Raw genomic sequence first — 25164 nt, forward strand, 5'->3', positions numbered from 1 at the left:
ACTTTTGTGAGCTCTTTGCCAGAAGGGACTTGGACTTGTTTATTTTATTCATATTTATTAATATTTTATCTGATACATAGGAGCTTCTCAATAAACCATGGTTGAGGAAAAGAAGAAAGGAAAGAAAGAAAGAATCCTTGAATAAATGAGTGAATAAGTGAATGAATAAACAAATGAATGAATATAAAAGAAACTGGCCTGGATAGAACAGACTTAAGAAGTAATAATAGGGCTTCCCTGGTGGCGCAGTGGTTGAGAGTCCGCCTGCCGATGCAGGGAAAACGGGTTCGTGCCCCGGACCGGGAAGATCCCACATGCCGCGGAGCGGCTGGGCCCGTGATCCATGGCCGCTGAACCTGCGCGTCTGGAGCCTGTGCTCCGCAACGGGAGAGGCCACAACAGTGAGAGGCCCGCGTACCGCAAGAAAAAAAAAAAAAAAAAAGAAGTAATAATAAAATAATGTGATAGTAATTATCAATTATTAAGCAGTATTTCAAGTGTTTAAGTCCCGATTCAAATCCTCACTCCCTGTGTGACATAAGTTTCCCCAACTGTAAAATAAGTTAGTGCCTGCAAAATATAGCCCAGTGCCTGGTACATAATGTTATATACATGCTAGATGTTTCTAACTGATAATGTCGAACTCTACTTTCAGTGCTTGATAAACTTCATGTCATTTAATCCTTAAAATGCCCTGGGTGAAATAGACATTAATACCCATATTTCCCAGGTGTGTTAGCAAAATCAGGCAGGTAAAGAAAGTTACCCCGAATTAAACAATACTGGCTGACCTAAGATTCAAACCTTAAAATGTTTGGCTTCAAAAGTCTGTGTGGTTACCCTTTATGACATATTTCTCATAATCATATTTGATTTGTAATGGAAACTGATTTGATTTTCGTTTCTTCATACACATGTGATCTAGAAAAAAAAAAACGTATTTCTTGATTGAGCCAGGCCATGGTAAGTTTATAAAATACTTTTGACTAAGTCATATTTCTCATTGCAGGCTTGGTAATCATCAAGCATACACTGGTTATTGTGCTGAATTTGCTTTCAGTTTCCTTCTCAGTGAAATAAAAGTCATCTTTGCTTCTATTCAAAACATAACACGAGTAGAAGAACAAAAGCTGACCCTAATTGAATGATTTTCCCGGCACTGTTTTAAGTGACTCACATAAATTAGAATTCTCACTCTTCACAAATATCCCTTGAGATACCTGGTCTTACAGATGGGAATTGAAGATCCAGAGAAATAAAGTCACTTAGTCACCTAGCTAGTAAGTGACAAGCTAGGCTTGTGGTTTCATAAACTTAACCACTAGGGCTATCCCAACTTGCTACAAGTCTCATGAAAACATAAAACCACACACTCAAGATCAAACCCAATTCCCATTAAAGAGGGCTAAAGGATAGAAAATTTCAGCACAAACCTCAACACTTACTAGGAAAACTGTGAAAATAGATAATAAAAAAACACAATAATTCTTGCCAACTAAGAAGAATCTTGGTTATTAGAGAAATGCAGATCAAAACTACAGTGAGGAATCACCTCACACCAGTCAGAATGGCTGTCATCAAAATGTCTACAAATAATAAATGCTGGAGAGGGTGTGGAGACAAGGGAACCCTCCTGTACTGTTGGTGGGAATGTAAATTGATACAGCCACTATGGAGAACAGTATGGAGGTTCCTTTAAAAAACCAGAGTATAGAATGTGGATATTATATACTGAATGTTGTGTAAGCTTTATATATATTCGTACTTACTTGTATTTGCATAAAGAAACATTGGATGGTGTAGTCACTATGGAAAACAGCATGGAGGTTTCTCAAAAAACTAAAAAAACTAGATATGATCTAGGATATGACCATATGATCTAGCAATTCCACTCCTGGGCATATATCCGGAGAAAACCCTAATTCAAAAAGACACATGCACCCCAATGTCCATAGCAGCACTATTTACAAGAGCCAAGACATGGAAGCAACCTAAATGTCCATCGACAGATGAATGGAAAAAGGAGGTGAGTGGGATGAATTGGGAGATTGGGACTGACCTATATATATATTACTGATACTATGTATAAAATAGATAACTAATGAGAACCTACTGTATAGCACAGGGAAATCTACTCAGTGCTCTGTGATGACCTAAATGGGAAGGAAATCCAAAAAAGAGGGGATATATGTATACATCTAGCTGATTCACTTTGCTGTACAGTAGAAACTAACACAACATTGTAAAGCAACTATACTCCAATAAAAATTTTTAAAAATAAATAAAAAATAAAATAAATAAATGACTGTCTAAGACACACACAAAAAAGATGTGGTATATACATACAATGGAATACTACTCAGCCCTAAAAAGGAATGAAATAATGCCATTTGCAGCAACATGGATGGACTTATATATTATCATACTAAGTGAAATAAGTCAGACAGAGAAAGATAAATATCATATGATATCACTTATATGTATAATCTAAAATATGATACAAATGAACTTATTTACAAAACAGAAATAGACTCACAGACAGAAGAAAAAACATACGGTTTTCAAAGGGGGAAAGGCAGGGAGGGATAAATTGGAGTTTGGGATTAACAAATACACACTACTATATATAAAATAGACAATCAACAAGGATCTACGGTATAGAACAGGGAACTATATTCAATATCTTGTAATAACCTATAATGGAAAAGAATCTGAAAAAGAGCAGATAGATATGTATAGGTGAATCACTTTGCAGACATCTAAAACTAACACAACGTTGTAAATCAACTAGACTTCAATTTTTAAAAAAAGGAAGCATATTAGAAAGCATCTGATTTTCCTATTGTCTATTAAAAAAGGTATAGAAATGCATAGACATGCAGGGAAATACAATGTCTAAATTTGAACATGTAAAAATGCGTACATTAAGATAAATTACTAAAGAAAGATTCAGGCATCAGTGTCATTATGTGCCTATGCGTTTTCTTGTTTTTGTTTGTTTGTTTGTTTGTAGTATGTGGGCCTCTCACTGTTGTGGCCTCTCCCGTTGCGGAGCACAGGCTCCAGACGCGCAGGCTCAGCGGCCATGGCTCACGGGCCCAGCCGCTCCGCGGCATGTGGGATCTTCCCGGACTGGGGCACGAACCCATGTCCCCTGCATCGGCAGGCGGACTCTCAACCACTGCGCCACCAGGGAAGCTCGGCCTATGCGTTTTGACTGTGATCTGAAAGGGGATGCTGAGGCTCATGGAGTAGGGTCTCATCCTCCAAGGGTCATTCATTCTTTTCACTATTTGGCTCTCCTAACAAACACCTGAGTGCCCCCAGGTGAAGGGTGCTGGAGTGGAAGCTTCTACATGTTGTGTCATGCACAAGCAATACAACAGCTACAGACGTGGCTAAGTCTCTGTCTAGTTCTACTGCTATCTGCTAGATCGAGATAGAGATTAGCTATCAATACCTTCTCCATCTGTATCCAGTTAGGAGGCTGTTATTTATACCCCTATTATTTATAGGCGGGGGAAGCAGCGGGGCAGGGAAAGCAGATGCCAGTCTTAGTCTTGAGCCTTCAGTCTTGGCCCTGTTCCAACTTTCATTTTCATGAAAAGAGAAATCCAGACTTGTGCTCAGCTGAGAGTTAGTCAAGGAAGGGGTGTCCCTGCTCCCCGTGTGACAGGTTGCCGGGCACATGTAAAGTGAGCCTGCAGCTGCAGGGCGGCCTCAGGGAACCTGGCCACCATGTGGATGCTGGTACCCGTGTCATTCACTCTCAAGCTGCTGAGCGCCTTCGTGCTCCATGTGGAGCAGCCTGGGGACCCTGTTCCCCCGGCTCAGGGCAGCATTCTGGCTGGCAGGGGGCAAGAAGAGCCAGCAGCAGCGGGGCAGGAGAAAACCAAGGAAGCCCAGCAGGGAAGACGAAGAGGACCGCGATCTGCCCATCACCCCCACCAGCGTAAATTATCACTTCACCCGCCAGTGCAATTTCAAGTGTGGCTTCTGCTTCCACACGGCCAAAACGTCCTTTGTGCTGCCGCTGGCGGAGGCCAAGAGAGGCTTGCTGCTGCTGAAGGAAGCGGGTGAGTCCGGACCCAGTACGAGATCAGGGGCTCAGCTGGTACGTGGCTGGCTGACAGGAGGGGGCTGGGAGCGTGCATGGGCTGGACGGTTCCCCCAGAATCCTAGCGGTTCCCACAGCACAGGGAGGATGCCCTCCCTCCAGAGGATGTGGAGGTGAATTTGGGGATGGGTGTCTAGGCCTTCCCAGCCTGCAGAGTCGGCTGACCTGGGGGTAAGCGGAGCAAACCCATCCTCCTGACGCTGCTAAGCTAAGCGAGCCGCGCCTGCACTTGCCGGGTCCCGGTCCGCCCAGCCCGCGGAACGAGGCAGGTCGGGAAGGTCGTGCTGCACTCTGAGTCGGCCCGAAGCACTTGGGGTTTCCCAGAAACAGTTAATGAGGAAGGTTGCAAACAAATACAAACACTCTGACTTAAGAAACGCAATAGCTGAATCTTTGATTTTGGATTATTTGCCTGTTCTTACTATGAAACTTTAGAGAAACTATTTACGACTCAAATAAGGCAATGACTTTGCTCTGGAGACTCTCACTCAGTGTCACCACGTCAGTAACTCGAAGGCATATCGGAGAGACCCCAGCCTGTCCAGTTCTACGGTGACATCTTCCGCTCCAGATCTGCCCTCCTGTCTTCCCTAGAGCAAGTTCAGCCACATGGCCAACTTTTTTCTCAACTTGTTGCCTTTTTTTTTAGTAATTTATTTATTTATTTTTGCTGTGTTAAGTCTTTGTTTCTGTGTGAGGGCTTTCTCTAGTTGCGGCAAGCTGGGGCCACTCTTCATCGCGGTGCGTGGGCCTCTCACTATCGCGGCCTCTCTTGTTGTGGAGCACAGGCTCCAGACGCGCAGCCTCAGTAGTTGTGGCTCACAGGCCTAGTTGCTCCGTGGCACGTGGGATCCTCCCAGACCAGGGCTCGAGCCCGTGTCCCCTGCATTAGCAGGCAGATTCTCAACCACTGTGCCACCAGGGAAGCCCCAACTTGCTTGCCTTTTTTACAGACATGTAACATACATTTGCACAGACCTGCACACACCCAGGTAAACAGCACACGGCTCTAGACAGAAAACAGCAGGGCATCCAAAGCGCACGCTCCCTTCAGCCCCTGCCCTTCCTGCCCAGGATAACCACTAGCTCTTACTCTAACACACACACTAGTTTTGCCGGATTTTGTGCTTGATACGGTGAGATCATAGGCTTGCACTTTACTGGATCGGACTCATTTTGCTTCCCATACGCCTGCCCAGTCATCCACAGCTCATCCAATGCCTGACCCACCGTGCCGTTCCCATTGGGGTCTGGTTCAGGGTCTCATTATTTCTCACCAGGACTGCTGCAATTCATCTCATTGTCTCTGGGTCCCCTCTGAAAGCACGTTATCTTACTAAAATACATATTTTGATGGCTAACTCCCCCACTTAGCTCTCTTGCATGGCTTCCAAGCCCAAACTTGTCAGCACAGGCTTCAAGCTCAGTGTTGCCATCCTTCACCCCAATTCCTGAAGGGCCCCAAGCTGTGGACACATCATGTGACACAGTTCTCCCGCAACACCTGCATCGTGGAGCCTGTGATCGCACTGTTCTCTCTTCCTGGAACGCTTGTCACCTCAGTCTCTGTTGGTGAACTTTCAAAGCTCCTTAGAATTATCCCTGGTCCTCGTCATGCAGAATGAATGCCCTCTCACCTTCCTTTGTGATCCCATGGCATTTGTTACAAATGCATGTATTATAGCATGTTTTATTTATTTTATTTTTTTACTTGAATGAAAGATTCTTTAAATCCTATAATGCTTTACAGTTTTCAAAAGTTTCACACACATGATTCCATATAATCCTAATTATAACCCTTTTTCTCCCTAGCCCTATCTTGCCTCTCCCCACTTTCCTCTCCCCACTGGTAACCACTAGTTTGTTCTCTATATCTGTGAGTTTGATTCTTTTTTGTTTTATTCACTAGTTTGTTGCGTTATTTTAGATTCCACACATACATGATATTATACAATATTTGTCTTATTTCACTTAACCTAATGCCCTCCAAGTCCATCCATGTTGCTGCAAATGGCAAAATGTCATTATTTTTTATGGCTGATTAGCATTCCTTTGTGTATATACACCACATCTCCTTTATCCGTTCGTCTATTGATGGACACTTTTAAAAAAATGTAAAAGCTTTTGCACAGCAAAGAAAACCATTGACAAAATGAAAAGACAACCTATTGAGTGGGAGAAGATATTTGCAAATGATATGACCGATAGAGGGTTAGTAGCCAACATACATAAATAGCTGAGACAACTGAACATCAAAAAACAAAGAACTCAGTTAAAAAATGGGCAAAACTCAATAGAAATTTTCCAAAGAAGAAATGCAGATGGCCAACAGGCACACTTGCAAAGATGCTCAACACCACTAATCATCCAGGAAATGCAAATCAAAACCACAATGAGGTATCACCTCACACCAGTCAGAATAGCCATCATCAAAAAGTCCACAAATAACAAATGCTGGAGAAGGTGTGGAGACAAGGGAACCCTCGTACACTGTTGGTGGGAATGTAAATTGGTACAGACACTGTGGAGAAGAGTATGGAGGTTCCTTAAAAAACTAAAAATAGAATTACCATATGACCCAACAATTTCACTTCTGGATATATATCAGAAAGAAGTAAAAACACTAATTTGAAGAGATACATGCACCCCAATGTTCATAGCAGCATTATTTACATTGCCAAGGTATGGAAGCAGCCTAAGTGCCTACTGCAGCATATTTAAAATTGTGCTCTTGTGTCTTGTTTTTAATATCTGGGTCCCCAAAGAGTTTGAGTTCCAAGATTGAAACCTAGCATTCTGCTTATCTTACTGCCTAGCAAAGTATCTAGAAGGTAATAGGAATCTAATGAATGTTTTTGAATGGATGAATTAGTGCATGAATGAACAAATGAAGAGAGGTGTGGGGTTATGGAACAAACTTAGCCTCTTGATTCACACGGCCAGGATTTGAGTTCCTGCTCTAGCACTTAAACAATGTGTCAAGACATTTAACTTTCTGAATATCAGTTTAATATTCTTTAAAATACAGACAATAGTGATAATTCATATATCAACCTTAAAAAGTTGTTACAAGGCCCAAATAAATAAATGCTCATATGTTTTTTAATAGAGTATAAACTATTACAGTTATAATTAATACTTTTATATCATGACCTCTCAGTTTTAAGTAAATAAAACCAAAGTTAGTTAAAATGGTTAAGGTATAGCATGGGTGATGTGTCCTGTAAGTAAGATTTCTGGCAAATAGAGGAAAATCTATTTTGGTAGCTATTAAAATTTTAAATTTATTTTTAAATTTAAACAATAAAAGTACATTACATTTAAAATTACTGCTCTGGCTGAAGATGCTTCTAAAATATATTATTTACTTCTTTGGGTTTTTTTTTTTTTTTTTTTTTTGGCTGAGTTGGGTCTTTGTTGCTGCGCGCGGGCTTTCTCTAGTTGCAGCGAGGGGGGCTACTCTTCATTGCAGTGCACAGGCTTCTCATTGCTGTGGCTTCTCTTGTTGTGGAGCACAGGCTCTAGGTGTGCGGGCTCAGTAGTTGTGGTGCACAGGCTCAGTTGCTCCGCGGTATCTGGGATCTTCCCAGACCAGGGGTCGAACCCTTGTCCCCTGAACTGGCAGGTAGATTCTTAACCACTGCGTCACCAGGGAAGCCCACCTCTTTGGCTTTTGAACAGAACAGACTGAATAGAACTCAAGCATTATGAGCATCAGCTATTGATCCGTGCTGTGACAGGATGGCTTGTATGTTGGCACCACTGTGAATTAATTGCTCCTCGTCTAAGCTCTTAGCAACATCTCTACATCCTGTTTGTTCAGTTTTCTCATTCTTTCATCACCTCTAACCTAATCCTCAAACTCCTCACGGGCTACACCACTGGCCAATACACTGTTTCACTTTCTCTAGTTATCTGCCCCTATTTAACCACACTTTTAGGGAATCGTATTTTTATTGGATAATAATGCTCATCATACAAGCCACCTCCTAGCATGTTAGCTTATAAATAGTGAGGTTTTATAATTTACCACAGCCCCATTGTAGAAACATCTGAGAGTAAAAGAGGGTGCTAGAAAAACTAACTGATGAGATTTGGTCCTCCATAAACCGGGACTGTCCTGGGAAAGCTAGGATGGAGGGCGACCCAGCACACTTAGAAAGATCAAAGACTTTGGAGCTTGGGCGTACGTCCTAGTGCCACTTTTCTCTCATCTCATTCTATTACATTGAGAAAATACTACTTTTGCCATTAAAATAATAATGGATGTTGATGAAGTGGGAAACTAGAAGGAAAAGCCGTGCTCTGTCTGTCCCAGGTATGGAAAAGATCAACTTCTCCGGTGGAGAGCCATTCCTCCACGACTGGGGCAAATACCTTGGCCAGCTGGTGAAGTTCTGCAAACAGGAGCTGCAACTGCCCAGCGTGAGCATAGTGAGCAACGGGAGCCTGATCCGGGAGAGGTGGCTCCAGAACTACGGTGAGAGCCTCGCGTGGCACGGGATGGCCGCCTCTGTCACTGTCTGTTGCTCTATTTCCCTCCATCCCGGGCTTTTGGCCAGGCCTGCTGGGGATCCAAAGGGAGGAGGAAACAAGTGGGCTTACTCTAATCTCTTTTCAAGCTGGTAGGGCTCTAAGTCAACAAGTATGGCAAGGCAGATAACAGAACAGACTAGCCCCAGAACTCTTCCGTCCATTATCAGCGTAGCTAGTTTTAGCTGAGCCGCTAGTGGGGAGAATTAACGCAGTGTACAGTTTTGCAAGCCCTGACCTTATCGTTTGCTATTCATGTTTAATTATTAAAGTCTTTTCGGAAATAACTCTATTTTAGTAGTCTCGTGTACAAATTAAGTGATTAGACTAGAACAGTCGTTCTCACCTTTGGCTGCATATTTGGCTACTGAGGAACTTTATAAAATATCTGTACTGGGACTGGACTCCAGACTGATTATATCAGAGCCTCGTGGTATGTGGACAGGCCAAGTTGGGGTGCTCCGAGGGATTCCATTATACGACCCAGGGTTACAAACCCCTGGTCCTAAGACTGGGAAGCTAAGTTTTACATAGATGTTAATATTCAGAGAGCAGTACCTGGAATTTAGGAGGCACTTGAAAAATGTTAGCTATTATTACTACTAGCATTTTGGGAAACAGTTCTAACTGAACTCTTAGAGTGTGCTTTGCTTTGTGTAAGTTGTTTGAGCCTTGAAATCATCCAAAGGGTAGTTGCACTTGTGATCTGTTGAGGACACTCACAGGAGATCTCTGATGAAATCCTCCTTCCAAGATGATGAAGAAATGGATGTGGATCTGGGTGTGGATGTGGGTAGAACAGCCCACCTGAGGAAGGTTAACAGGAAGACCACAGGGCAATGAGTCAACATCAAAATGACCGTGAAGGGAGCCACTCAGTGAAAGAGGGGGTTCAGAAGTTCAAAAGTAAGCTTTGGGAACCAGATTCCGAGCAGTAAGACAGGGTTAGGGAGCTGTGTGATCAGAGAAGAACTGGTTGGGTTTGCTGTCTGTGTCCCCAGGGCAGCGTGCTCTCTCCAGGACGGGCTCTACATGCTGTCAATATGGTGTAAAGAGTAGGGACCAGGAGGGTTGCTGCACCTTTGGGTCAAAAGCTCAAATGTTGTACGGGAGAGGTGGTGCAAATTAGTGAATTTGGAAGTGCATAAGAAAAAGGATCATTAGCGGTAGGGAGACAAAAAGAAAGTGTAAGGACTATTAATAGTGGACACGTGGACAGTCATTTATGAACTTCCGTTGATCCTGGTCCTATATGGGAGTTCAAGGTTAGTGCTGCCATATGCTCAAATTATTAAAGATACACCATAAATCTACATTCTATGTTAAATCTATCCCCCCAAAAATAGTTGCAAACAGTTTGAAATATTTTTAGATGTCTGGAGGAACAAACAAAACGTTTATGTCTACCTATGTGGTCCATAAGGCTCCAATTCTCCACCTCTGGCTTAAAGGCCTGTGTCTGCATCCTTGGATGGAAAAGCCTAATTCCCTCAGGGGAATATTTGGACATTCTCGCCATCTCCTGCGACAGCTTTGACGAGCAGGTCAATGTCCTTATTGGCCGTGGTCAAGGAAACAAGAACCACGTGGAAAATCTCCACAAATTGAGGACGTGGTGCAACGATTACAGAGTGGCCTTCAAGATAAATTCTGTCATCAATTGATTCAATGTGGATGAGGACATGACGGAACAGATTAAAGCCCTGAACCCCATCCGCTGGAAGGTATGTACCGAGATGCTTTTGCTGGTTGTAATTAAGAGAAGGGTCAGGAGAGACTTACTTCGGCAAAACCCGAAATGATAAGGATACAGAGAACTATGGACTCAGAAAGCCAGTTGGGAAAGCAGGCCCTTGGTCCTTCTTTCAGCTCTGCTAAACGTTAACTACTTACATTCTCTTTGCCTCAATTTCCCCCTTATAACTGATTTCCTTCTGGGAAATTGTGAAAGTAAATATAAAAGAATATGAGAAGTGCTTGGAGATATTCTGAAGAATATGTTCATAGGAAGTCTAACTCGTATGTGTTTATTAAAATAATAAGACTGATTTGTCTTAAAAGCTCTTGGCCTATTTATAAATGGGTATGTGTTCTTCATAAATTCTGTTACTTCATTTTTCGTAGAATTATTAGAAGCTATTAGGAGAAAGGCCATCCCCAAGTGGTAGCAAAATTCATTCCCAAGATTCCTTCACCCAGATGTGTGCTTTAGGGCTTAGCCCCACTATCAGCTACTAAAAAGTCTAAGGTTCAAATACTCGTAAGCCAGTTCACAGTGACTTACAGCACTCACCATGCACAGATGCTTACAAAGAATTATAAGCTGAAGGTTTCTGCCCCTGGATGTTCTTCAGAATGAACTCAGGGAACTGTTTCAAATCAGCTTCTTGGGCCTCATCCTATACCCACTATCCTGAAACAGATTAGCCGGAGGGTTTGTGTGAATATGTATTCTTAACAAGCTGCCCCGATGATTGCTATGCAGGTATCCAAAGTCTGTGCCTGAACCCCAGACTAATGCAACTAAAGATAAGATGTAGAATTCAATTCTAGCAAGTAAAAGAGTTAAAGAAAACTCTTGTAATATAAAGCTATGTGTGCTGGGATAATGTGGCAAGGTGAAACAGGCAAGGTTTATTTCTGCCAAAGAGCCAGGAAGACTTCGTGTAGGAGGAGGTATTTGGCTCCTGCTTGGACAGAGGGACAGAATTTCCACAGGTAGGGAAGACCTAGGGAAGGAATTCCTGTCTAGACACCAAGAAAACCTTTCCTATCTAAGCTGCCTGGGATGTGCTGTTAATCCCACATTAGCATTCAGAGAAGGGTTGTGGAGATGGGAACGGGATTAATGTATTATTTTCCTGAGGTTATCCTGTAACATGTGGAAATGGGTTATGGGAAACAAGAAATGTTTCTTACTTTAAAAAGTTTTAATTTGTATGTTGAGCTTGATATTTGGTTATATATGTAAGTAAGCTGGAATATCAGCCACTCTCCCAGGTCCAGGAGGAACTGAAAACAGCTACAGAAACAGGTGTGATGGGAAGACCCCAGGCTATGACCCACTGTGTGGAGGTGTCAGAGGAGAGCCAGAGGGCTAAGCTCTAAGCTCTTAGATTTCCCTTCTAGAGCCCCCTGCCAGTCATCACTCATGTACTATACTTATATATTATAAATACATATTATATATATTTTTTCTCATAGCTTTGGTTTGCTCATGGCTCCTTGTCACTTGTTCTCTATCTCTTTTCTCCAATCTTTCGACCCCTACTCTGGCTTCCACTTGCCTGATTCACTCCAGAATTGCCTTTTCAAAATTCTGACATTTTTTGGAGGGAGAGGATTAGCTGCTGTCCATTTAGAAAACAGTTTTTGCATCAGATCACTGAGGTCTGCAGGATGCAAGTTGATGTAAACCTGGATCAGGTGTCAACTGTTATGCAATTGCTCACGTGGTTGAGAACCTGGTCCCCCAGGCAGCCTCCTCCGCGGGAGGCCCTGGGCTTGCAGGCAACCATTATTTTGTAGTCTGAAAATATTAGGTTCTAAGACTAGATCAAATGTAATCTAGATCAGTTTTTAAAAATGTACATTTTGGGAATGTTTGGGCTTCTAGTACCATATCCCTAAATTTCAGGGCATGTTCTCATTTCCCCAGAGCAGTGTCTTTCTAGAATGTTCCCTAGTTGGAGGAGTCTTCTTTGCTCAGGAGAGGTTCAGGGAGAAATGAGATTTGGGGCAAAAAGAGATGGAAAGCTCTTCACAAAGCCAACACCACACTTGTGTTTCAGGTCTTCCAGTGCCTCATAATTGAAGGTGAGAATTCTGGAGAAGATGCTCTGAGAGAAGCAGAACCGTTTGTGATATGTGATGAAGAGTTTGAAGCATTCTTGGACCGCCACAAAGACATGCCCTGCCGGGTGCCCAAGTCTAACCAGAAGGTTGTATGAAGCAAATGTTGTTTTGTTCCCCATCACACATTTAGCTCCAAACAGGAAAGTGTCTCCACCAAGGGCTGCACACACTGTGGCTTTGGAGGGTTTGCGTGGACAGATGGGAGTAGTCTCAGGGCTGAGGTGGAAGTTTCACTAGATCTTTAGGTTTCCAATGTGAAAAATTGGATCCATCCTGTTAGTCCAAATGTATGCATCATGTAGTTTAAACAGGGTCAGCCAAAGCACGTCTACAGTTTGGAGCTTCCAGGTGTTATCAGAGACAGAGTAAATACTCAGTGTGTTCTCAGAAGGTAAAGAAAAAAGAACTTATTCAAAGCTACATTACTGCAGTGTTAGGAACAGGAGTAAAAAATTGAAGGTAGCCTGATATTCAACATACAGAGAACAGGTAAGCTCATGTTCCCTGTATGGAATGTTATACTGACTATATAACCTATTTCAAAGAATATTAGGGAACAAGGATAAATTTGCATGATATGATATTAGGTACAAATGAGGAACTATAGGCAAAATTCATTTGACCTTTAATCCTAATGTGCAAAAACTGTGTGTATGTACACATCCCATGGTCATCTTGGGATAATGGGATTATCAGTCATTCTTGTTGACCCTGATAACTGTTTGGACTTTAAATTTTTCTAAATAGGTAGTTTTATTATTTTTAAAGTATTTAAAAATCAAAACTTTCCCCATCTTCCGCCAAAAAAGATACACGCAGCAAAATCTCTCCCTCATATGCTTACATCATATTAGAAATTTGAGAACAAGGATTCATTCCTTATACTTCAGACTTCTGAGTAATGTTGACCAGAGTACGAATAAAAAAGTTCCTGAATGGGGTCAGAGCAGCTTTTGAAAAGAAGCCAGAGAACAGAGGAGAATACTCATATCTATACACTATTTTATTTGACTTTTTAAAATTTGCCTTAATTACATAGGTAATGTGAGATCAAAGAAAATACGTCATAAATTACTGCTTTTTGAGCACTTCACAGAGGCTTCATGAGCCAGAAATATTACCCCCGTTTTAGAAACTCTGAGGCTGAGTCATAGGGCTAACTGCCCTCACCTACATGACAGAAAGGGTTAGCTGACCTCACTCATGTCAGAGGTAAAGTGAGCTGATCTCACCTACATGAGAGGCATGGTTAGCTGACCTCATCTGTGTCAGAGGTACAGTTAACTGACCTCATCTATGTCAGAGGTATATTAACTGACATCATCTGTGTCAGAGGTGAAGTTAGCTGACCTCGCCTGTGACAGAGGTAGAGTTAGCTGACCTAACCCATGTCAGAGGCAGAGTTAACTCACCTCCCTTAGAGCCCAGCAAGGGACAAACTGGGGTTTGGATAACTCCAAAGCCTGAGAAGCTTACTAGTCAGTTCATTTCAAACTTCATTGTACAGACCCCGCCCCCCCCCCCCCCCCAGGCAGGGTCTTGCTAAAATGCAGATTTAGAGTCAGCAGGGTTGGGGAAGTTATTGAGAGGAGGTGACCACTATTTGACCCAGAGCTGGACTGGGGCAAGTGGAGGCTCCTAACCCCTCCTCTGTCTTCAGGACGTACCCTCCCACGGTGAGACCATCTGGATGGCCCATGTGACTGAACCCAGCTCAGGCTTCTCTATAAACTTTTAAGACTAGCAGAGGGTGCTGAGGTCTTCTTGTCTTGCAGGTCACCCAAGACTAGCTTTGTGTGTCGGTTCCCTTGCATTGGTGAGGTCAGCTCACTTCACCTCTGACATAGGTGAAGTCAGCGAACCCTGCCTCTCATGTAAGTGAGGTCAGCTAACTATACCTGATGGAGGTGAAGTCAGTTAACTATATCTCTGACATAGGTGAGCTCAGCTAACTTTATCTCCAATGTAGGTGAGGTCAGCTAACCATGCCTCTTATGTAGATGAGGTCGGTGAACTCTGCCTCTGACATAGGTGGGGTCAGTTCACTTTACCTCTGCCGTGGGTAAGGTTTCACCCAGGGAACTCCCAAGTTTGCAAACCAGCAAGCAGGTCTTAGGTGGACCCATGATTCAGCATTTTAACCAGCTCCCAGGTGATGCTGATGCCTGGCTCACCTCCAGACATTCAGGAACAAGGTCCCGAACTGGCCAGGCACAGGAGGAGTTGGCAAACTACAGCCCGTGAGACGAACCCAGAATGCAAGGCAAGAACGGTTGGAAAAAAAATCAAAACAAGAATGACATCTGTGACTCATGAAAAGTATACGAAATGCAATTTCAAGGTCGATAAAGAAGGTTTCAGTGGAACACAGCCATGCTTCCTCTCTAAGCATTGTCCACAGTGGCTTTTAGTTGCCACAGAGACCGCATGGTCTCTGAGGCTGAAAATATTTACTCTCTGGCCCTTTACAGAAAAATGTTTGCAGACTCCTACCTCTATGGGGTACGTATAGAGGGTATACCTTCCTATGAGAGTGTAGGCACACTCTCTATATACCTATAGAAGGCATAACTAGTTACAAGTAATGTAAGTAATATTAAAATCCTCAGATAAGCTCCCAGGTAATAGCATTAAAGGGATTCTGCTTTATTCACTGAAAAGGGGGTCCATCAGAGGCATGGCGGACACAGGGAATATTGAACAATGAAGGACAGGGCTCCCCAGAGCTGGAGGAAATGGGGAAATTAGCCTGGGGCTTTCACTGTCAGAGGAGCTTTCAGAGTGGCATGTGACCCTTCCAGCATGGGGCAGAAGCCAGCCTGCTAGAATCTGCTAGAATCCGAATGGACACAAACAGATGGCTCGGAGATGAGTGTTAGGTGGGTATGGGGCACTGGCAGATGGCTCACCTTGTAAGGGACGCATCTAAAGACACTCAAGAGATTTACGAAACGTGGCCTCCAGAAATAATAAAGCACAAACGCACAAACGCGGTAAGATAGACAGTTGAGCGTACATACTGAAAAATATGCTTGAAACTAAGTTGGTATGTGATTTCTGCCTTGCAGATGAGAGATTCCTACCTTATTCTGGATGAATATGTGAGTATGTCTAATGCGTTATAAAATGATCCCTTAAAAATTCATTAAGCAGCAAGGTCAGTGTTGAGTTATAATCAGCATAACCATTTAGTCCATATTCATTCTTTCTGGCCAGCATTTCATATTTTTATTGTCACTGACTAACATTAATATTATAGAGCCCTTACTTCGCTGTGTCCATCTCTGAGCTAAGGGCTTGGGCAGGCATTGGCTTGCATCTGATCCAAGTGTTTGCATACACCCGCACTCGATGGTCTTTTCCCTATGGCTATGGATCCATGGATGTCGCACAGAGCTGACATCACACAAAGCAGTGTCCTTTGTTATGCCATCTTCGGCTGGGTTCTCTGGTCAAGGGGCACCCAGTGATCTTTGCAGGAAGGACATGTCACACTTGACGTTATTGCCTTTAATACCTCAGATGCTGCCAGCTTGTCCTCTGGCAGATAGCTCTTGGCTTTGCAGAGAAGAGGTTACAGTTCCTCTCCAAAAGCCACTGGTACCTTCCTACCCCACTGCCTTCCAAAGGAAGAGATATGCCATCATTCTCCAAACTGGAAAACAAATCACTTCTCCCTTTCCTTGTGTCTTTTTCTTTTCTTTTTCTGTCCCAATTCATAAACTTTTGCCAATATTTCTAGCACTGGACAAATAATTCCATTCAAAGATCTGTTTTTAAGAAATGAGCTCCAACAAGAACCATGGCTTTTCCATATTTAAACTGAATTTGGTGTTTCGAGAAATGCTTGCTGTGACTTTTGATATTTTATTATTTTCAAGTTAAATAGAGATGATTCACAGTCATTCATTTGTTGTCAATATGTGCTTTCTTTAAGGAACAGAGGGGAAAAGGTGGTAACACAAATGTTCAGTTTATGGGTTCAAGGTAGAGAGGAAAAGTCAAACAGAATTTATTTTTGGAGTACCATGACTGGCTGGGGATTGTTTTTTTTGGCTGGGGATTTTGACCAATGTTCCTCCACAAACTCTCTGGTTTCTGTACAGTTGGAATAAATAGAGTAGGAACAAAATTTACTTTTGGCAATCTAAGAACATTTTGATTCAACAAGTGTTACTACAAAACGCTGTGTGCCATGGTAGGTCACAGAGGTGTGAAGATCTGGTTCCTGTCTGTAAGATGCTTAACCTAGGATAAAAACCAAGACCCTTAGCAGGGCATGTGCTACTCTTCTTGATGTGGGACCTGCCCGCCTCTGTATCACCTTTCTTACCATGCTATCTCCCTTTCTTAAAAGAAGCTTTTACACTTTGTTTTTTATTTACACTTTTTTTTTTTAAATTCCTGCACACACAGTTTTCACTCCAGGAATATCATCTACCTGAAATTTCCCAAACTCACTGTACTGTTTCACGCTTCTGGGCTTTTACGATATTGTTCTCTCTAGCTTACAATTTCAAAACATAACTTAGATGGCAACACATTTTGGAAACCTTTCCTGATTACCCCGCCCCCCAGTGGAGGGACAGGCACGTGTATATAATTCTGTTTATCATGCCCTTACCTGGTCTCAGGTGTTCACGTGGGTGATGGGAGCTGGTTGAGTACAGAGATGGTGTCCCCAGAGTTCAACGCCCCCAGTGAAGCATCTGGTTCACAGCTCTCCACAAACATCTGTTGAAATGATTGGAACATCAAAAGTCATTTTGAGTTGATCCCCCGAATTGAGTTTTACAGGAAATATCCCAATTTCTGTCATGAATTTCCTAGATGCGCTTCGTGAACTGCAGAAACGGGCGGAAGGATCCTTCCACGTCCATCCTGGATGTTGGCATAGAAGAAGCTATAAAATTCAGCGGCTTTGATGAAAAGATGTTTCTCAAGCGAGGAGGGAAATACGTATGGAGCAAGGCGGACCTGAAGCTGGACTGGTAAAGCTGAAGGCTGAACAGCCTTCAGCCCATCTGTGGGGACCGCCCTGGCACTCAGCGCGTGGCTGCCCTGCTTCCCGTAGGCACTGCCAGCGGCCCCAAATTCGATTTTCAGTGGTACGTGGAATCTGATTGCCTCTGGTAACTGACCAGATAAATAACTGGGAAAATTGAAATCCTTAGAACACGCAAGACCATCAACTTTAGTTAATTAGCTTATTATGGATTTAATTTTTGAGTAGTATTTACTGACTCCTATATTTCCATTTTGAAGTTATTTTTCTAGTCCTTTCATTTGATAGTTATTTTCCCATATGGAAAAATTACAAATTATCTCCCCCGATTATTTGTGCTTGCGGTGAGGCTCTTTCCTTTTCGGCCTTCATATCACTGCAATCTTGGACTTTTTACCCAGAAGTTTAGAAATAGTCCACACATGTTTCAAAGAATAAGAAATGCTCATCTTACCAGGCTTTGATAAGTGCCTAGAAGGAGATAACTCATCTCCCCGGGGCTCTGCATGGCCCTGACCCATACTGGCTATTCCAGGAATGTGAGTGATCTCTGCTGCTCCCCTTTCTCTTCCAAGATTCTTAACAAAACCAAGGTGTGCTTTAAATTTAGTGAGGACGTTGACATGGGGTCAGGGCTTGGGTTGCTGTGTGAATCTGCTGAGTCTGTCAAGCAACAGCATATGAGTTTACTTGCTTGGTTGTCCCCGTGTCCCTGAAAAGCGACACGTTCCTGGACTGGCATGAACTCATCTGCAAAAGCAGCAGGCGAAGGTGGAGCAAAGGGTGTGGCGAAGAGTGTAGGATGAACCAGAATTTCCTGTAAATGAGGCTGTTGCACAATATAATATTTCCCATTTAACTCTGAATCACTTGAAATAAGAACGTAATCTAGGTCAATGTAAGATCCAGAGCCTTCCTTTGCTAGGCTAAGAAAGAGCTTGAGGGAACATGTCACTTGAATTGGGTCAAGAAAAAAAATTCCCTTCTTGGAAATACCACATTCAGTTTGTTCATGCAACCTAGACAGTATACCATTTCCTGGGAAATAATAAGTTCCTATCACTGTTTTACAAAAGCAAAATCATGGACAATTTTTTGCTCAAAGAACTCTTGTAATCCAGCTGCAGTTCCAGAGTTGGCCACTAGGTGGCATTTAAATGTTGCCTGATTCCGCTATGCAGCCATGCAGAAATTCCGCTTCAGAATCTTTTTTCAACACTTGGTGATTTTGAAAGTGGTTTATGTGATTTTTTTTTTTCCCAGAAAAGATATTCCTACTTCAAATTTTAAATCACTGTAATTCAACTGAAATATGTCTTCTGTGATAGAATTGTTGTCACGTAGTTTCCATTTTATTTTATGTTTTTAAGAAAAAAAAAAGAATTAGAAAGTATTTTTCCTCTGTGGGTCTTGATAGTATCTAAACCATGACGACCTTAATATAATCAGATAACCATAAAACAGGTTTTTTGTTTCTTACTTAACATGAGTTTACTTTGCTGACCATTCCATTATTCCACAGAGAAAGGGCACATATGTGAAAGCACAGAAGACATTGTGTGGTATCCAGTAGATGCTCAATCATTATAATTTGAGACAAAATCTGAATCTGAAGCCCAAATCCTCTGAGTTGAAGTGAATTTCTCTCGAGCTGAGGGAAACTGCATTTCTCTTTCCCTAAAGGGAAGTATAAAACAAAACACTACACTTGAGAAAAAAAAAATATATATATATATAAAGAGAAAAAAACAAAAAAAATACAAAAATGAACAAAAATCAGAAAAAGAGAAAAACAAATAAGCTATTTTAAATGCACTTTCCAGCTGTTTTTACACCACAACCCCCTTTCTTATGCACTGAGAGAATTTTCAAAGCCTTCATGTTTAAAATATTCAAATGTTCATTTTTCTTAAGTAGGAGAAGTCAGGACATTTATCATTAGAGTAAAATTCAAGTTTGGATTATATAACATTTTGCTTTATAGTTTCCGTTTTTAAATATGTGTATCAGCTTTGTGAGACATATTCCTTTTTATTAGGAAAATAAAAGGTAATTTAAGTGAGGTATCTCAATGTAAGTGTTAAAGGCAAGTATTTTGTGGTGCTTTCAATTATTGCTTAGTTTGGCTTGTGATACTATGAATAGAATTTTGTCTTAAGAAACCTAGAAAGATCAGACATTAGTAACAGCGTACTGGTTTAGAAAGGATGAACCATCTCTGTTATTTAGTGATAAATGCTATGAAAGTTGCCTGTTTAAGTTTGAAGATGAATGAGATCATTTGGCTGAATCATCTGAAATGTCAGCTCCTATTCTATGACAATCTGGAGTTTGGAGTCTCGTTGTTGGATCAGTAACGAGAATCATGATACTAAAACAGGCGAACAAATTCTCAATGAGGCTCCACCAGGCAATAATTCATCCCGCAGGCTGCTCTTCTGTTGAAAGGACTGTTTCATTCACTGCGATTAGTTGAAGACTAATCATGCAATAAGATTTTAAGGTTTTTTCTTGAGTATATTTAGGACATTCTTAATTTTAGAGAAATATATGTAAATATGTATATTTTTTTCTCCATATATGATGCTCTTGACTACTGGTCTGTTGTATTGTAAGATGTTATAATACATTAAAGTATTTTTTGTACATTACCTTCACTTTCAGTGGGTCAATGTAGTGAAGCCTCTCCTTGGCGTGTGTTTTAAAGTAATGACATGCTTTTACAAACCACCCTTGCTAAAGGCAAGTACACTTTAAAAATCAAGAAGGTTATCAATAATTAATAAGCACATCTCAACCAACCCACTGGACAACAAGATGGAGCAGAGGTGAGCCCCTGGGGAAAAAACTCCTTGTGTTCTAAAATAAAAGCCAGCCTCTTGGGGGCCCAGTGTCCAAAATTTGATCCATTCTGAAGGAATGAATTCCTGCAGACAGGCAGCAGGAATAGTACCAGCCCAGGGTACGAGTGGTCGTAGAACCACCATTCTGAGTGTGACCTGGTCAGCAGTCCAAATGGCAGGCGTCTGGCACCCCGGAGTCCAAGGCCGTGCAGAGCTCCCCCCGAGCACCCAGTTCCAAGCGGTCTATTCAGTCACCTCAGATGCATCAGGCCGGCCCTGCCGCTGCTTCCCCTGTCAGCCTGTTTCTCCCTCCCACCTGCTTCCTGGCTGTGGGAGCTAAGACTTTCACATCCCTAGCTCCAATGCCCACCTCACATCCTCCAGACGCAGACTCGTCCTCCTCGGACATGCGGCATTTCCCAGACATGTACTTGCACTTGATCTCCGGTTACAAGCACTCACTTCTTCAAGAAGGATATGGCCTCACTACCTTTTCCCATCCTGGATACAGGCCAACACTGGGCTCCAGCCCCCAGGACAGAGGTCAAATCCAGGGGCTTGAAGACAGTGAAAGAGACTCAAGGGGCAGCCAAGGTCCTCTGTCATCGTGGCTGGGACACGGACAGCCACATCTGGGGTACACAACCCAGTGTCAAGCCACTGCTGGTACATGTCGTACCGGTCAGGGGAAAAGGATGGGAAGTTATGCGGAAAACCCACATAGCAATTTCAACTCAGATGCCGTTGAGCTGGGTTTGAAAGACCAGAAAGAGTTTAACCACATTTCCCCCCCGCCCATGATTCTAAAAAGAATATGCATTTGGAGAATATCTGAAAAACAAAGTAAAGCAAAATGAAGAAAATAAAAATTACCCATAATTGTATCACCCAGAGGCAACTGCTAATTAATTTCATGCATATGTCCAGTAATGCATAGTTTTAATAGAATTGAGCTCTTACTCAATTTTATTTTCCACTAATATCTTATGAAGGGTTTTAAAGCCAATTAGCATTCTTACACTTTAATGAGAACAGCCAGATCTTAACAATTCACACAAAAAGATGAGAAGAGATTCAATGGTATTCTAAAAAAAGCAGTTAATTTGAAAGAAAAATCACTGGATTTCATTTTTGAGCTGTTTACATGTTTGATTATGAATGTGAGTGCAACTTGTGCTCTGGGAATTCACTTCATCTAGAAAATATACATATAATAACGAAAAGAAAGGTTCTCTGCGCAAGTTCATTCCAGGAGGATCCAGGGAACTGCCCAAAAGTGATTTATTTTTTCACCTGGGGCCATCTCGGCTTGTCCTTGCCTGATTCCTTTTTTTTTTAGGCTGCACCGGGTCTTAGCTGTGGCACTCCAGGATCTTCCTTGAGGCACGTGGGATCTATCAGTTGCGGCACGCGGACTTCTTAGTCGTGGCATGAGGGCTGTTAGGTGAGGCATGTATGCAAAGTCTAGTTCTCTGACCAGGGATCGAACCTGGGCCCCCTGCATTGGGAGCATGTCATCTGACCCACTGGACCGCCAGGGAGGTCCCGTCCTTGTCTGATCCTGCTCCTAATTCCCATGTGTGAGTTTTTCCACACCACCAAGCAATTCTCCCACACCAGCTGGATGTCCTACAATTCAACTCAAGTCTGACACTCTCTACCTGGTGGTAGCATCAGATTCTACAGGTTAAGGGCTCTGTCCTACAAGACTGTCCCTCACCACCCCTCCCCCCAATGCAGATGCCAATCACAACTGCAGGTTGTCACCTGTGCTTCTGACTGACCAGCTATATTGAAGGTTCCAAGGACCCCCTCCTAGGATTGGATTAATTTGCTAGACCAGCTCACAGAACTCAGAGAAACATTTTACTTATTAGGTTACCAGTGTACCGTGAAAGGATATAGCTTAGGAACAGCCGACGGAAGAGGTGCAGGGGGCCAGGTATGGGGAAAGGGCCCAGAGCTTCCATGGCCGCTCCAGGGGCACCAGTCTCTCCCAGTCTCCACATGTTCAACAACCTGCAGGCTCTCTGAACTCCATCCCTTTGGGTTTTTATGGAGGATTCATTACGTAGCATGACTGATTAGATCATTAGCCACTGGTGATTGAACTCCCCTTCTGGAGGTCTGAGGGTGGGACTGAAAGTTCTAACCCCCTAATCACATGGTTGGTGCCCTGGCAATCACCCCCTCACCAGAGGTGGCCTAGGGGCTTTCCCAAAGTCCCCTCAATAGTGTAGCAAAAGACATCCATATTGATGTCATTGAGATAGGCTGGGACCTGGGACCTGGGACCCCCTTACCGAAATGCTTGCACCTGCACAAATGTCTCCTACAACAATGGAATAAAAAGAAACTATAGGAGCTAAAAGTAACTGTGCACTTGCACAGTTGGGGCAAATTATGAACAAGATACAAAAAGGCTAAAACCCAGCTGCCACTTCTGAGGTGCTGGGAGCAAAAGCAGGGGACCGCACGTGTCCCCTGTACACAGCACCACCAAAGGGGTGGGCACACCATCCAAGCCACCCCTCCTGGACCCATCTATGCCCCCCCACCCCATTTAAGGGACCAGCTCGCCCCCTCTGGGGAGCAAACAAGGAAACCGGTTACTTTTTTTCACTCCCTCCTGCTGTAGCATGAGTCCCAATAAAGCCTTGCCTCAATTCCTCATCTGACCTCTAATCAATTTCTAGTGATTAAAGTGATCCAAGAACCTAGTAATATCATCACGTAGGAAAGTCCAAGGGTTTTAGGAGCTCTGCACCAGGAATGAGGATGAAGACCAAATATGTATTTCTTATTATAAATTACGATCTGTCACCCTGAACCCCCTTAGCTCCATGTCTGAATAGACTGACTTCTACCAGTTCTCTCTTGGAGTTTGGGTTGTAATAAGTTTCCAAGAATTCCTCCCCATAAGCTGTTACTGAGGAGTCACAAGACGTGTGTGTGTGTGTGTGTGTGTGTGTGTGTGTGTGTGTGAGAAGCAGGAGCTGTGTATTTTCTCAAGGGATACCTCGTCACTCCTTCCATCATAACACAGATGTCACTGTATTCAAGTGTTGTTTGCACTGAACTGACCTGTTGCAGTCAGCTCAGGTGGCCATAATAATACACCTTAAACAACAGACATTTATTTCTCACAGTTCCGGAGGCTGGGAGTCCAAGACCAAGGTGCTGGCTGATTGCGTGCCGGGTGAGCAATTCCTGCTGCCCTCAGGTGAAGGAGACCGCCGGTCAGTAACACTGGGGAGGACTCGCCTGGGCTCCAGGCTCTGGGAGGGGGGTATTCCCTCTGCCTCCCCACCTCCCGGGACACCCAGACTCAGCAACTCCAGGTATTGCTTGGTTGTTATTTGTTTGTTTGCTTGAGTCTGTGGAGCCTTCTCTTGATGATTAGATGTTCTAAATGTGCATCTTCTTTCAGGGAAATGAGATGTGGCCTTACCCTGAGATCCTGTGATAAGAAAAAGTTCTCAGAAATACAGCCTGGTATCCAGCATTCATACACAGATATGAAATAAGACAGGGAGGAAAGGGGAAGACAGAGAATTGATACAGACCTTCATACACATGCAGGATGGGGACGGAGGAAGAGGAAGCTGCATTCTTTCATCCTAACGTGGAACCATGGTGTCAGAGCCATGGACACCATGAGAGGGAGGAAAGTATGAGAGCTCAGGTCAGGCACAAAGGCTGATGACCTAATGACACCAAAGGCAACAGCAGTGAACTGAGGTCTGAAATATTAGAAGTTTCCCAGCTTGTCCGGGGTTGGAGAACTTAAAGAGATTGAATAATCTCCTTAACATAAAGTATCCTTAAAATCATAGCAGAATAAAAGTTAAATACAAAGAAATCAAATGGTTCTTAGAAACAAACAGAAACAAGAATCTCCAAAGGGGTCTCCAGGTCTGTTTAGATCCAGAAAGGGTCTTTGCAGCCACGGTTCTATTCTTACTCCCATGGTCCCTCAGAACTGTCCATCCACAGGTGGTACCCAAGGCCCCGTGGATCCTGGCTGTCCAGGACCCACCCTCCACCCTCATTTCTGGTAGACAAACCCACTGCCTCGCCCAACCAGTTGACCCCGCCTGATGTGTCCTGGCTCTCCCATCTGTGGCTGTGCTGGGGCTCTTCCCGCTGTTCACTATGTCCGGGTCAGCTCTCTGGGAGGCAGGCTCTGCCATGGATGTTTCCTGGCAGGGAATGCTCTCTGAATGGCTCTCATAGGGAGTGGGGAGAAGAGGGCCTGGGAGGAGGTTGCGATAGGGCTTCAGCTGATGGGACTTGGCTGGGACCCTTCAGGACTCTTCCAAATTAATGCAGTTGAGCAGGCCTTTAACTCCCAAAGGACCGATGATTGGAAGCACTGCCTCCAGACATTTGGGTGAGGCAGCTTCCTTTGGCAGAGGAGAATTCCCAGGAAGTGAGCTGTCAACACCCCCTCACTCCAGGCAGCTTGGGGAGTGAGTGCTGCCTGGAACCATGGTTCCACGGTAGGATGGAAGAGCGCAGGTTCTATAGGCGGGTCTGTGCAAAGGCACTGCTGCATCGACCTGCCAGATCTCTCCCAAACCCTGTCCACTGGACGGAGCTCATGTCCTGTTCCCCTCTCAGCCTTTATTGTAAACCTTTAAGACATTATACCACATGGCCACACGCATGAGGAATGAGCTCTGGGCACCACAATCTCTGTTCTGATTCTCGCCTGATTTCCTCACAGTGTTGCCTTTCTGCCTCTCTGATACCTCCATTCCTTCCAGGTTCCCATATTCTCTGGCTCCTGGCCACCTGCCTCAAACGTG

At 43.4% G+C, this 25164-nt stretch overlaps 1 long non-coding RNA gene across 1 annotated transcript; it reads right to left on the reverse strand.

Moving 5' to 3' along the window:
• Positions 1-319: 319 nt before the first annotated feature.
• LOC149746250 (uncharacterized) lies at positions 320-23540 on the reverse strand. Its single transcript, XR_016388950.1, has 2 exons — positions 17130-23540; positions 320-9457 (listed from the first exon to the last, which is right to left on the reverse strand). It is a non-coding gene; the product is annotated as an uncharacterized LOC149746250 (long non-coding RNA).
• Between the last annotated feature and the right edge of the window lie 1624 nt (positions 23541-25164).

Source organism: Delphinapterus leucas, chromosome 19, assembly GCF_059928025.1.
Source record: "Delphinapterus leucas isolate spDelLeu-1000000601 "Yukka" chromosome 19, BTC_Dleu_Yukka2, whole genome shotgun sequence".
Lineage (NCBI taxonomy): Eukaryota > Metazoa > Chordata > Mammalia > Artiodactyla > Monodontidae > Delphinapterus > Delphinapterus leucas.